The 11,928-nt window shown below is 34.5% G+C and overlaps 1 pseudogene; it reads right to left on the reverse strand.

The window, feature by feature from the left end:
• Positions 1-3,921: 3,921 nt before the first annotated feature.
• On the reverse strand, positions 3,922-5,400 carry LOC149219258 (uncharacterized; annotated as a pseudogene).
• Between the last annotated feature and the right edge of the window lie 6,528 nt (positions 5,401-11,928).

Here is an 11,928-nt window from a genome sequence, read left to right on the forward strand (position 1 = left end):
ACATCTTTTCCAAAATACAACTATTCACAATGGATATTGTATTTAAAAACAAAAGCTCCATTCCAAACAAAGTTAACATAATAGTTATATTTTCTTGCATGCAACTACTTTTCCTCTCCAACAGAAAATAACATGATAGCTTGTTCTTCTTACATATGAAACATGTATTAATTTCTAAATGAAACTAACTAAATATCGCATGGAAAAATAAACACATTTATTTTCTAAGGGATCAGATGCATAATATTTATTCTTTCGTGCATGAAAAGAGACATTTTTCTCTTACCAAAAGATCTATCTCAATAACTATATATAATATTCTCCAAAACAAAATCTAATACTATAGCTAATCCTTTTAGGTGTTCAAATGCATATTACTTTTTGCAAAAGAATCCTAGCACAATCAATAATATGCGATTGCACCTTACTTTACTCCAAATATCTAATACAAAAATTAGATGTTTCCATGCATGCAAGTGTATATGTTTATCTAAAGAATCTTCCAAAGGAATCTTAACACAATAAAGCATGTTATTATTAGTGTTCCTCTCCAAGAATCTAATTCAATAATGTATACAATGGCATGTTTTTTTTAAGAGTTCTAACACAACAAATACTTCTTTGCATATATATATATATATATATATATATATATATAGATATATATATATATATAGATATATTTGAAAGAATCTAACACACTAATTATTCATTTTCCAAAAGTTAGCTAACTCACTAGCTATTATGCATGCAATACAAAATATTTTCCTATCATTTCACACATGAGAAAAATTTGTAATATTTCCTCAAGAAATAGCATGAATAACAAATACTTCTTAAATAACACAACCAATTGTCTTTTATGCAAAATTTTTATGTGAAAATTTTCTCAAAAATGTTACTTATCTCTTTATGCACTACTCAAGCTTCCCATGTATGTAAAATCACTTATTCATTTCCAATAGATCCAATATAGTAGATATTATTTCTATGCACATAAGCACATATTCTCTTTAAGAATCTAATATTTCTCTTTAAAACTTTCATGCATATGCATCATGAAAACATCCTTGGTAATATTTTAAATGAAATAGCTTAATTTCTTTTCAAGAATTATCAACATAATTGTTCTATTTTTTAGCATGTGAATAGCTTATTTCTTTTAAAGAAATATCAAACTTAATAGTTATTTCTTTGTGTATACAATTAATTTACTTCCTTCAAGAACATATACACAATATTTATGTCTATATGTACATAAATAATTATTCTTATTGCTTTGACAAATAAAATGGAAGAACTTTGTTTTACTCTTTTTTTTTTAGTCATCAACATTGGGCACGATTTCCGAATACCTCAAAGCAAACTTTTGAAAAAGAAAAAAGGTTTTTGTTGGGAACGAGTTAATTAAAGAAAACCTCTCTCATTTTTTTACACTGGCGTCATGGTTTGGAAGATTGAAATGAATATTTGCAGCTCATTTTTCCATATTTCTATAATATATAATTTCTTGTTTTAGTCATCAACTTTGCACACATATTTAGAATATATGGAAACAATTTTTTCAAATATGAAAGAATTTTTTGCTTAAATGGACTCATTTACAAAAACCTCTTTCAGTTTTTACAAATCTATCACGATTTGAGAGATAGAAAGACATATTTGAACTCTATTTTTCAATAACTCATGCAATTCACACAATTTTTTAGCCATGAAATCTTTTAAGAATTCAATGTACAAAACAATTATTCCTCTATGAACGAAATTCCATGGAGGTTTTCTTAGAAAATAATCTTGAATATTTATCATATGAAATATTTCATACAAATAAATTTGATTCTTACTACTTCATGCACCATATGCAAATGCAATAATTTTCAAAGAGCATATTTACTTATCTTTTAATGCTTGGAATTCATCATCCGAAGGAGAGTCTTAATGTTGTACTCCATGTAGAATCAATAATGTGCTCCACACTACAATGGCAAAGAAAGAGATGGAACAACTTTGGGTTCAATTATCCACTTGACCGAATTACATTCCACAAATTTTGTACATATATTTGTTCAATTATCCACTTGACAGAATTTCATTCCACAAATTTTGTACATATATTTATTCAAAAACACACATTACTCTCTCTTGGCTTGATTCTACATGTATTTTTTCATTAGTTATCATATTTTCCCATAGACTTATAATAAGTACAATTAATAAAATGGAAAAGATTTTCTAAATCTTTAAAGAAATCCATAAATCAACCATTAATCACTCCATAAATTATTTTCTAAATTCTAAAATCAGTCAATAAATTATTGGCAACATCACTTATCCATAATTCCTCTAAAACTATGACTCATTAGTTTTAAAACTCAAAAAATATAGCAATTTGGAAAATACAATTTATTTATATCTAAGAATATAAATTATTTTAAATATAAGAATTAAGAATAGTTTTTGTAATATTCTTGTAATTAAAAATTAGAAAATATTCTTCGTGTAATATCCATATAAAAATTAATAATATTTAATTATTCAACAACCCTCATTACAAAATCAAAACAATGACTAACACCCAAATATATGAGCGAAGACAGATCTTATGGGATTATCAAACTAATTTAGGATATTTATTAAGGGTTTGTCAAAAAGTAATACATCATATGAATTGTTTACAAAAGAATGGTATGAAATTTGAAAGTTCTTATAAATGTGCAGAAATCTTTTCAACATTTCAAAACGCTATTAACAAGTGCACGAATATTAAAGATTGTTGAATCAAATTGGGATTTTATTTTATGCCTCGATGCATACATGAAAGGCCTGACAAGAGTACTCATATAAATTCGGTATGTAATATGGTATGAGTCCAGAAATGTGAATGAAGAAAGGTGAATGAATATAAAAGGAATTATGTGACTATGATTTGACTTTATAATCTTCATCCATGCATTGAGAACGGGGAAACATTACCACAGAGAAGAAAGCTTTGAATTGATAAATAGATCACACGTGTTGGAAGCATTTGTTTAAATAGTCAACCTTGAATGTCACACAAATTCTATGGCTGACTATAATTTTGAAATTAAATATATTTAAAAAAATAGAAAATAAAGTGACTATTCATCAGAAAGGTGTATAAAATCACAGAGAAACTACAGCCAAAGTACATAAATTATCAGCTGAAAGATTATAGCCAAAGTACATAAATTATAACGCTGAAAGAGGATAAATTTAGGGAAGGTTTATACGCCAAATGCTCAAAAGCGGAAATATATAGTAAAAGACCAAACAATTTCGATAAAACAACTGTTATATGTTATATCAGTTACTTATTTTCAATAAGTAACTATCTTACAATCAATTTAACAGATTTCAAATATTATATAAGTTTTGGCAGAATGTTTTTTTCCATGTAAATTTAGGCAATATTTGAGAAAGTCTGTTAGCATTTTTAAAAATCTAGGTTAGGTTTAGTCTTGCAGTGTAACTTAATCAGATTATTTTTTTGCTATGAAAATTATGGACATTTAGGTAATATTTGAGCAAATCTGTTAAGATTTTTGTAAATCTAGGTTAGGCTTACTCTTACCGTGTAACTTAAGAAATCTAGGTTAGGCTTAGTCTTGCACTGTAACTTAAGCGATTGTTTTTTGCCATGAAAACAGGATTGTTTATTGTCACGAAAATTATGGAAATTCAGGTAATATTGGATAAAATCCTGTAGGATTTTTGCAAATCTAAGTTAGGCTCCTTAGTCTGCCTAGGTAGAGTAATTTCCAGATAGCCAAAAATGGCTGGTAAAAATAATTCAAAAAATATTACAATAGGAATGTTTGACCTAAAAATGATAGGAATGTTTGACCTAAAAATGATAGTAAAAATAAATTCAACACTATGAAAACTTTTGAGACACCAAAATCTTGAAATTTAACATTTCATTAATAACTGAAACTAAAAATATTGTTCAATTTCAGAATACATTTCTATAAACGCAGCTGAACTGAAATAAACCAACCCTTACTTATCAATGATATACAAGTCCTATTGAGTTATTGGAAGAACTGAAATGGTATACACCGGGTTACAGATAAAACTGGCTGTCCTAATATTATTCTAATATTATTTTCAGACAGTTTAAGAAGAAGATGATGATACCATTAATCTCAACCATAACCAAACCACGATGAGAGTTAAGACTATACAGAGGAATGTACTCCATCCAGTTGAATTAATTGGCTGCTCTTCAGAGGCTCATAGTCGGCATGATAAATTTTCAGGTGATTCGACAAAGAGGATTTGTCGACGCTCTCATGGTGGTAAGATTTGCACACAAAGTAAAACACGCTCTGTGTCAACAGCCCCATCAAGTGAACAAAACACAGCAACCCAACAAGGACTGTCCAGTACACACCCCTCTCAGAACTGCTCAAATGGCGGTCTCGGTTAAGTACAGCATACGCGAAAAACCATCCAATAATTGTGCTTAATATGAGGTAAAGAATATCGAGCAGCAAACCAGTGATCCGCTTCCCTTGATGAGATCCTTGCTATTCAGCATGGCACCCAGGCCATAGTTGTCCTCCAAGACAGATATAACGCAGGCGAGATGCCACACCATGCTTATATACACATACCCACAGAAGAAGACCGCGGTAATAAAAATCAAGCCAGAATTAACGACCACCCAATTCAATTTGATCACTACCGTTGTGAACAAGAGCAGGAAGCATAGTAACACGAAGGCCAAGCAGCAGGCAATGGCGATTATCAAAAACCAGAAGAAAGTTCCCATGAGGCGCTTCCAAACCCTAGGAACGATTTTCATAACCCTCCCGTACGAAATTTCCTGTCCCGTGTACATTGAGGCCACGGTATACACCACGGCCGCCGTGGACAGCAACGAGAAGGCCAAAACGAATACTACATAGGTCGCTACACAAATGAGGAGCCCTGCCCGTTCCCAGGTCAACTCTTTCATGATCCTCTCGCCGGCCACGCTGCCGCTTTCAGTCTTATAGAAAATTTCGTTCCAAGGGATCTTATAGAGCAGATATTCGAAGACCAATTCGCGGCCCAGAATTGCAAAAGAAAGGGGGAGAATAAGGGTGAGCGTGAGAGCCCGTAGCAGTTTAGCGCAGAAAAGAAGGATATTGAGGGCCTCCCCAATGATTCCCGTGATGCCGAGGAACTCCATACCCTCTGGTTCTTTGTCCATTGCTTTGCTCTGCTCTGGACGTTGATACCAGAAATACATTCTTCCTTTTTTGCCAAAATTTTCCTGCCCAATATTGTCTGCCTACCCCTCTGCGTATAGTCAGATGGGGTGAAAACATTGAAGTGCGAAAAGGTCCAGGTGAAGCTCCTTCATGTACGCAAAGAATCTGCACATACGCCACCGTGCTTGACTATGTATGTTGCACGCTGACATTGGGTTTGTCAATAAAATACATCATAGCCGCTGTGCTGGACTGTGTTATCGTGCAAAGACTGGACTCTTTATTGAATTAGATCACTAGAAACTCCTGTGATTATGTCATGACGCCGATAGCGTTCTCATCAGCAATCAATTTTTTTACGAGAAGGTAGGCTTTCGTTTTCATCCTTTAAGTTCTTCGCTGCTCCAACTCTATGAATTCGTTCGGATCAGTAATCAATTCCTTTACCACAGGATAGGTTTTCGTTTTCATCCTTTAAAGTTCTTCGGTGCTCCAACTCTACCAATTCGCAAGGTTAACGGTCCATTTTTAATTGGTAATTTAAATTTGAAGATTAAGGTATACAAAAATATTTCAATCTTGGTTAAGCCAAAATGGATGCACAAGAGAAAGGTGAAAGTCATATCGCTTATTAAACATTTAATGCAATCTTTTAACCATGGTTGTCAACACGCAAGTAAATTTGTTTAAGCGATTTGTCTCTTCAATTATAAAATTTTAGCCATGGTCAAAACGCAAATAAATTTGTTTAAGCGATTTGTTTTTTCAATTATAAAATTTCGTTATATAATTTTGATCTAAAATCAATTTTATATAATAATATTATCATTTAAAATATAAAAACAAATTAAGATTTTAAATTTTTATACTTTTATTTATTTTAAATAATTTATACAAAATTTAGACTTTTTTTTTTTTTTGGAAATCTTAAGTTATCCCCATCCTCTAGTACTTTCCTCCCACCCAGCCATGTTAGCTTAACCTCTTGGTCTCCCTTGTTCGTAGGGCTCACTAAACTATACTTTGATAGAGCCTTCAAGGGTAATTTTTACCTAGCTAGCTATGGTGGTGCTTTCAAGAACAGTTGAGGTTAAATCATGGACATCTTCGCTAGTAAGCTAGGTTGTATTATCAACAACAAAGTGGAGCTCTAGGGCTTGGAACATGGCTTAAGTATCGTCCTCAACAATGGCTACCATCAACTCCTAATACAAGGATATTCACTCTTGATCATTTCAATTTTAAAGAATATCCAATGTGGCACACCGCCCTCAAGAATATCAGTTAGTTGGTGAAAAGAAGCTCACATCATCATAATGGCTCCCCTCCTCGCACAAATTCAAGCTCCTTTGCTTTCGCATATCCAACGAACATGTAATAAAAAATTTTATCACCTTGCAAATCATGCTTTGGATGTTGAAATCACTACCCTAGATGCTCAATGGTCACAACCATTATGAGCTCAATTACGAAGTACATGTCTTGCAATTTCTCTTTAAGATGGACCCCCCATAATAGGTGTCTCATCTGACATCTATCAGAAGGCGATCACATTGAGTGAAAACACCAGCCACTTGGCTAGCACACTCAACACATTTTTTCCTTGGGACACTTGGTTTAAGTGTGAAATAATATTCACATCATTCAATTTTTGGGCATTGTTCTATAGATCTAACTCGACCTGTGGGAAAATCATGATGGTGAATGATGAGGTACTATGGCTCCTTCTTGAGCCAGACGAGGGTGGCATTATTGTGTGCATATGTCCTCTCTTTTGCACCATTTTATCTCTCATGTCTATTTGTTGTTTATTACCAGAAAATATGGTATCAACTCTATCATCTAGGAATCACCGTGCCCATCACGCTTATTCTCTCATCACATTCTCTAGTTGTCCCACTCTTGAATATCTTCAGGCTATCCAAGCACTAGAAAATATGTCTTACTCTTGTTTTTTCCTTCATCCACCCCTGAACTCCTCTATATTCCAGATGGATTAGGAGCTTCAGTTAGTCACTAGCTTCACCATCGCGGTGAGACCTTCTTGGAACATCATTTGTTTCATCACCTTGCGCAAGTTTCAGTGACACAACGTATGTTAGGCACTTGATCTGCGAGAAAACCATAATACCATAAATATGAAACAACATAGCCTGAAACATAGAAATATCACATGAAAAGAGACAAGTTGCAAAAATATTTTATTATTCAAAAGCAGAATACAATGTTCACTTCCCTCTTCTAGGAGGCGACCTCTAATAGAGCAGAGCTCAATTACAATAAGACTCGATGATTCTTCCCTTACTATCTAAGGCTATTTACAACTAAATGATGCCCGAAACTCTAACTGTTAGTGGTCCCTTGCATAACTCGGGTTAACCACTTTATTTATTAATTAGGGTCCGTTTATAACTAATTGTGGCCCTTTTTTCTATAAAATGGGTCAACCACTTACAATTATTATTAATGTGTATAAATTCTTATGGGATTTACTGACTCAACTAACTAACTATGACTCTAACTAGGCTCCTTGGGCTTATTGCATAAATAGACAGGCTAGGGTTGGACCCTAACATGCCCTCCCCCATCAAAAGCAAGCTTGTCCTCAAGGTTGAAGCTGCGGAAATTGCTGAAGAATAATGGCTAGTTCCCATGTTGCATCTTATGGAGAGGTGTCTTTCCACTTGATGAGGAATTCCTTGGTTGTGCAACCACGAAGATGTATTTCGCAAGTATCGAGGACCTGTTCTAGTCAGAGCCAAAGTGAGCCTTCGTCATCCAATTCTAGAAGACTTGTTTGAACCCTGCAGTTGTTTCCCACCACTTTCTTGAGGGAGGATACATGGAGGATCGGGTGGATTTTTGAAGTAGTTGGAAAGGCCAATTTGTAAGTGACTTCTCCTATACGTCGAAGTACGTGATAAGGCGCATAGAATTTTCTTGCTAGTTTTTGGCATCCCTTTTCTTTGAGAGAGGTTTTCTTATATGATTTGAGTTGCAGGAACACTTGGTTGCCTACTTGAAATGACTCCTCAGAACAATGTTGGTTAGCCTGTTGCTTTATTTTGTTTTGAGCTTGATGTAAATTATCCTTGAGATGATTGATCATGGTGACACGTTTCTATACGAGTTGATCAACTCCCTGCAATTTGGAACATCCAGGGACATAATAAGTTGGAGAAGGTGGGAGTTGGCCATACACTACCTCATATGGTGTCATCTTGGTGGCTTCATGAAAGTTAGTATTATACCACCATTTAGCTAAAGGCAACCACTGTACCTGTTTTCACTCATTGCCAAATATGCTTGCAATTGTGAAAACAGTACGAATGAGCAGTGAACTTGAAGCCATATCCCATGCCACAAAATGCTATTAGATTTTAATGAGACCCCCTCCATTGTATAGTTCTCAGAATAGGCTTTCTAATGGTATATGGAAGTCCAAAAATGGACTTCTGGATCAGAAGTTAAAGAAGATTAAAGATAACCTTGGAAAAATTGGCAAGCAAGGAGGAAAGGACCAAATACGAAGGAAAATCACATATCGGAGGTCAGGGGCCCTGGGCATAGTATGTACCGAAATCCCACATCCCATCGGTCCCATATCCTGCATCCTCAATATTACTGACCCGTAGTCCCATAGTCCCACAGTCCTACAGTCCAGCAGTATCGCAATCCCGCAGTCCTACGATGGATCATCCTTAAGGAATTGCGGGGGGCGAAGCACGCCGATAGTTCAAATCGCCAATAATTTGGGTCCTTACTGTTAAATCGTGTGGGAAGGCTAACAAATATTAACAAAGGAAATGCATGGAAAAACCAGGTCGAGGGGGCCCTGTCTCTCTCGTCCATGTGGCATTACAGAAGGTGACGTCGCTGCATGGGGGACACGTGTCACTCAGTTTTGGAATTTTCAGGGATTTTATAGGGCCATTTCCGGGTGACATGTGTCACCACTCATAGGGTGACACATGGCAGTGATGACATCACCCCGTAGATCAGCGATAGCACGAAGTAGAAGATTATTCCTCCATCGTTACTGCTTCCTCACCATCGATTGTGATATATGGAGGATCCTCCCGGATGCGATGTTTCATAGGTTATATTTTATAAGGATTTCACGTTCAGGATATCGGTCGATGAGGTATAAGGAGTTATCAAAGGCTTCCTGTGTTATAAAGGAAATCCCCCACGGGTAGTAGTGGAAACCCTTAGTGCCTAAAGGGCTAAGCACTTGGTTCAAGCCCTCGGTCATATCAAGGAAGTTGTAGAAAGGGGATGAAAGCATGAGGGCTTAAAGGGAAGTTAGAACTCGCATTTTTCATTTTATTTCTGTGTTAAAGGCCTGCACCCAACATACTGATTGTTACGCAACCCCAGGTGTATCAGAGTGCCAAGAGGATTGTGCAGGCTCTTAAGGTGGATGGGTTGGCAATAGTAACATTGAATTAGTTATGGTGAGGGAGTGGATCAATATGGGGGTAGTTAGGAAGACTTAATGGAATGACATGGTGCTCCACTCTGTCACGCAGCAAAGGACTACCTGGACACACTCCATTCCCAGTCCACGATAGGCATTCAGAGTCGATCTACTCCCTACTTGATCTATTGTTGAATGTTAGTTTTGTTGTGATGATTTCAACTTTATATTTATAAACAAATGCTTTTCAATCGCTTCATTTGAATAGGTTCCCTTATGGTGTTTGTGAATAAAAAAAGTAAATTTATATCAAGTTTTATGTTAGAATCATGAGTAAAATAGCATGAAAGAAAAGTGTTGAACAAAAACAAGTAAATATACACCAAACCATCAAGAAGAAAACTTAATACCGTTTTTTGATAAAGGATTTCACCCCTCCTGGGCTACATCTCATTGGTCCAGCTTCCATGGCTTGGGCCTCTGTATTTTCTCAAAATGGAAAAAAATGATGTTTACAATGCTCTACTGCTCTTGAAACCTACTTCAATGGACTCAGATTATCAAAATTAGCTAGGAACACCTTTTCTGATCTCAATTTGGTCAAACTTTAACCAAGTTATGGTAAAAATAGTTTCTCCTAGTAAACCTCCACTAAAACTGGAGGAACTCTAGTTAGTCCTACTAATTTTGGAGTTGGTTCCGAAATTGTGGATTGCCGAAAACTCCGCCAAGTTAAACCTTGGGTTAATTAATGCTTAAACTATGGATTAATTAAGCACTCGTTGGGCTTAACACAAAACCCATGCAGTTATGAAAGAGTTCACCTAGCGGTTTAATGGATAGCGGACACATCTCATGGTTAACTCACAGTTAGGAGCATTAATTCGCACAGTTTCCTTATCGTTAGCTAGTAGCTTAAGCAGAGTGGTCAAATATGTGGCATTGAATGTGCATTTTCTGTTACCGTTTGAGTTGGATGTTTGGATCGTCGCAACTGCTGGAGGAGTGTTCACATGGGAGCGCTGGCCCTCCTAACTCCTAACCATGAAGATTTACTATCTCTACATGGAATGTCTATTAAGATCTTCTTGTGTTATCATAGTAAACTATCTAGAAAATTTCCTAATATAGGTGAATGTTTAGTATGCATAGAATTGTAACAATACACACGATAAAGATCTAGCAATTTAAGCATAAGAATATATATCAATACACACAATAAATGTCTAGTATTTAAACATAAGATTTATTCCACTTATTGAATTTAGGCTTCTGTTATCCATATCAATTTTGGGAAGAATCTTTGGCGAAAATCACAGAGAGATAATTTTGTCGACGCGCTTCGAACCAACCAGTGTGGTTCATCATCAGGACAAGTTGAATGAGCAGATATTGCTATGCATTATAAATAGATCGGGCAGAATATCCAGGTAACGGTTAGAATCATGATAGCTCAATTTGACCGGGAAACAGCTAGTTAGACCAAAATTTATTTATTGATTTATTTATTTATCAAATCAGTTAATTTGTCAAGTCTTCTGAGTCTTCTGAATTCCAAGTCTTCCGAATTTCAAGTCTTTCGAATTCCAAGTCTTCCGCTTTAGGAGAGCATGTCGCGAAAACCAATCACCATGTCTGCATCGAAGAAGCTAGTGTGATTGCTAGAGTGTCCCAATTCCATCATTGGAAATTTAGGGAAGCCCTTGAGATTGAAAAAAGGTCGAACAATCTCAATAGAGAGGATGGCTGAAAGATCACTAGTTGCTGGGTCCCAGCCCTCTCCTCCTAATCGTTTTCTCCTTCTTCTTTTTTTATATTCAAGCTCTTTGATTCTTAAATTAAAATTAATATTTTTATCTATTTATTTATTTATTTATTTATTATTATTATTATTATTATTATTATTAATTTTTATTTTAAAGCTCTTTGATTCTTAAATTAAAATTAATATTTTTATTTATTTATTTATTTTCTATTTAAAACTATTAAGTAATATTGTAATTCTCTAATATTTTTATTACAATACTCTTTGACTATGAATATGAAACTTATTTATTTATTTATATGTCCTTTTAGCTTATATTTTAAAATAGAATTAACTATTTATAGAATATTCTATTTTTAACTTATACAACTAACTAATATTTATATAACCTCATTGATTTATAATTAATTTACTTTATGATTTAAATCTCCCTTTAACTAATATTTTATTTAAAATATAATTAACTTATATTTATTTAAAATATACTTAACTATTATCCATTTTTAATTACTTGATTATTTTAT

This window comes from Pinus tabuliformis, chromosome Q, assembly GCF_031772625.1.
Source record: "Pinus tabuliformis cultivar Carrire ecotype Pingquan chromosome Q, CPIR1, whole genome shotgun sequence".
Classification (NCBI taxonomy): domain Eukaryota; kingdom Viridiplantae; phylum Streptophyta; class Pinopsida; order Pinales; family Pinaceae; genus Pinus; species Pinus tabuliformis.